We start from the raw sequence: 3,162 nt of genomic DNA on the forward strand, positions 1-3,162 counted from the left end.
GTAAAGACAGTCTTATTTTATCATTTCCAGGCTATCCTACTCTTTATTTAATGCAAATTACAGTACCAGGAACTATTCCTCAGAGCACGCAGGGGGGATATTTACAGAGGTGCACATTTAGCATACCTTCACAGAAACAAAACAAAAAACAAAAACAAAAAAAACAAATGAAATAAAAATTTCAGTCACAAACAGAGGCATTCAAGTAGTAGTACTGTTTATACAGGATGTTTTTTGTATTTTTTCTTTTCATTAGCCCCAGTTAAACCCAGTGAGCATTTGGAACAAGTATATATGGTGGCATAATAAAATGAATTATAATATACCAGCACATTTACTCGCTCGTCTTCTTTTTTGGTAGCTTTTGTGGTTGTTTTTTATTGAAGGGTGAAGTGGTCAGAATTTCCGGTTGAGGGTAGCAACACGTTCATGAATGCGAAATTACAGCAAGCGGGAGACAAGGAGAAAGGCTACATGACTCGACGACCCCTTTAGGTGCTACTGAATTCCCCCCACCCCATCCCCACTTCGAAAATAGAGGAGAGAAGCAACAGAAATATCCAGAGAGAAAAGAGTCAGAATACGTTATTGCCTCTGAGGATGGCTCATCACAACTACATCATAGTTTGGCTTTGGTAACAGAACCAAAACTTTGAGTAATACAGAAACGGTACTGTATTCGTATATATACAGTAAATGAGGCCTTTTTTCTTTTAGAACCCCTGCTGTCATCCACAACACGCCACCTCCCCCCAAATTCGCCACACACGCCCCGGAGTCCGTCTAAGGACTGCTGTGTTGTACATGTGAGTGTGTCCAAGATAAAACATCTATTAAAATAAACACTTGTCTATATTTTTCCATCTTCAGTTAAGGAAAAATATCCTCACGATTACCAATGTCTGTATAGGACATTAAATGTGCAATGAAAAGGGAGAAAGAGTGGGAGAGAGAGGGAGGTTGGAAAGTTGTGTGTGTGTGTGTGTGTGTGTGTGTGTGTGGCGGGTTAGCAGGACATTCAACAGCACCAAAGGGAGAGTCACAATATTCGGGTGGGTCGGTGGCGTGGGCTGGGTGAGGAGGGGGCGAGGAAACAAGGCGAAGGTGTATGAAAGCAAAGGCACTCCAAACTATAGTTACACTATACATGACTAGTTCTTGTTACAATAATACAGCTGTCATCTACTGTACTGTACAGGTAAGATTGAACATATGGCTGGATAAAGCTGATCATTATCGTCATCTACAATATCCATGAACATCAGTTTCGCCCTGATTCTGGTTTTTCTTTTCATCTTCTTTTTTTTTTATCTTTCCCTACCCTTCGTCATCTTTGTTTTTGCTCATAAACAGTACATGGGTCTGCATATATACATACCTTGAACACATGAAAAACGATAAATCAACGTAACATTTAAAAAAGAAAAAAAAACAGACAAGTCAGAATTTTGGTGAGGAGCATTTATACTGTATATACAAATTCTGCTTTTTTTATTAATGTATTTATTTTTATTTGCTTTTTCTTTTGTTTTTTTTTAATGTAGTGAGTATTCTCTGTAAATAAGACGCTTGGACAGACTGTACCGTGTGGCTTTATGTGCGGCATGTGGAGGACAGAGAGAGAGAGAGAGGGCGAGTGCTAGGCTAACACTTCAGTCAGTGGTCACAACACATGAGGAAGTCAGCGGTGGAGCCGAGGAGGACGACCGCCGAGACTTCTCAAAGAGTCGAGAGAAGAAAGAAAAGTTTTCAGAAACAATCTCGACTTCTTCACGGAGACGAAGAGGAAGATCTAGACCGTGGGGAGAGGAGGTGTCTAGACGCTGCACTGTCACAGAAAAAAACACTGTTACAGACAGAGTCGGTAAAAAGACAGAGAATAGAGCGGTGCCCTAAATCCACTGACGGCCTTAATACAGACGACACAGGGGAACGGAGAAGTGACGGCTGGAGTCCGACTGCGCTCCAGCAACAAACTGAGGAAAAAACAAAAACACCACCACATCTAAATCTATCGTCTTTAGGCAGCGGCAAATATTGCCACTGCTCTACCAGATATGAGCTCACCATAACTGATTTCTGAACCATTGTAGTTAATATACATATATCTATATATACTTTTTATACATAAGGAAAAGTAATATATAAACTGTGTATGTATGCATGTTTTTTTTTTTGTATTGTATGTATATATTATACAAGCACACAGGACCAGATACATGTCACATCCATCGCACATGGCGATCCGAAAAAACTAAATAAAATAAAAAGCCTGCCCGGGAGTAAATCAAAGGAAAATTAAGAACAAGGTCGAGTAAAACCGTTCGCTAAACATTTAAAAACAAACCCCAGGCAATGAAAAAAAACGTGTCAAAACATTACCTCCACGGTTGGACTGCTTTTTTTCCCACATACATCAGGATCGTCATGCATCCATGTGTGTGTGTGTGTGTGTGTGTGTGTGTGTTTATGTTTATTGAATGTGTGTGTATACGCGTGCGTGAGCCTCATGCCTTGTTTGCAGAAGTGGAGATGAGAAATGAGAGGGTATGGTGACCCCCCCCCGAGGTGATCCTAACCATACTCAGGCCATGCACTACAAGACAAACCAAAGGAGGGAGGGAGGGAGAGGAGGGTGTGGGGGGAGGCAGAGGATGAAGATGCAGAAAAATGGATCAATGCAGGGGGGAGGACGAGAGGAGTCAGGGTTGAGGGACGAGGGGAACAGCTCAGGACTTTTTTTCTACAGATTGTCCTCTTACAAACATTAGCAGGCTAGCATTGTGTATACATGTACAGTGTACTTTTAACAATAGTACAGTCGACAACACCTTTGGCCCTGCGCATTGCTTCCCCGCTGAAAGAGCACGGAGAGACGTCTTCGATGGAGGATGGAGTAGAGTTCAAACAGCTGGATCGGGCGTGGGGGGGGTGGGGGTTGTCAGTCGGGGATAAAAGAGAGAGAGGCTTGGGTTTTGTGTTCGTGGTCGCGTAAGGGCTGTCGTCTTAGCTGTTGAGACCGGACTGCGTCAGCATCGCTCCGCTGGTGTCAGGGAGGAGAGCAGGGCAGAGCAGAGCTGGGCAGTGCTCCCCCCCTTGGCCGGGGCAATGGAGAGGCCGTGGGGCTGAGACCGGGGCGGGGCGCGGTGGCGGTCTGCGGGC

Source organism: Pleuronectes platessa, chromosome 14, assembly GCF_947347685.1.
Source record: "Pleuronectes platessa chromosome 14, fPlePla1.1, whole genome shotgun sequence".
NCBI classification, from domain to species: domain Eukaryota; kingdom Metazoa; phylum Chordata; class Actinopteri; order Pleuronectiformes; family Pleuronectidae; genus Pleuronectes; species Pleuronectes platessa.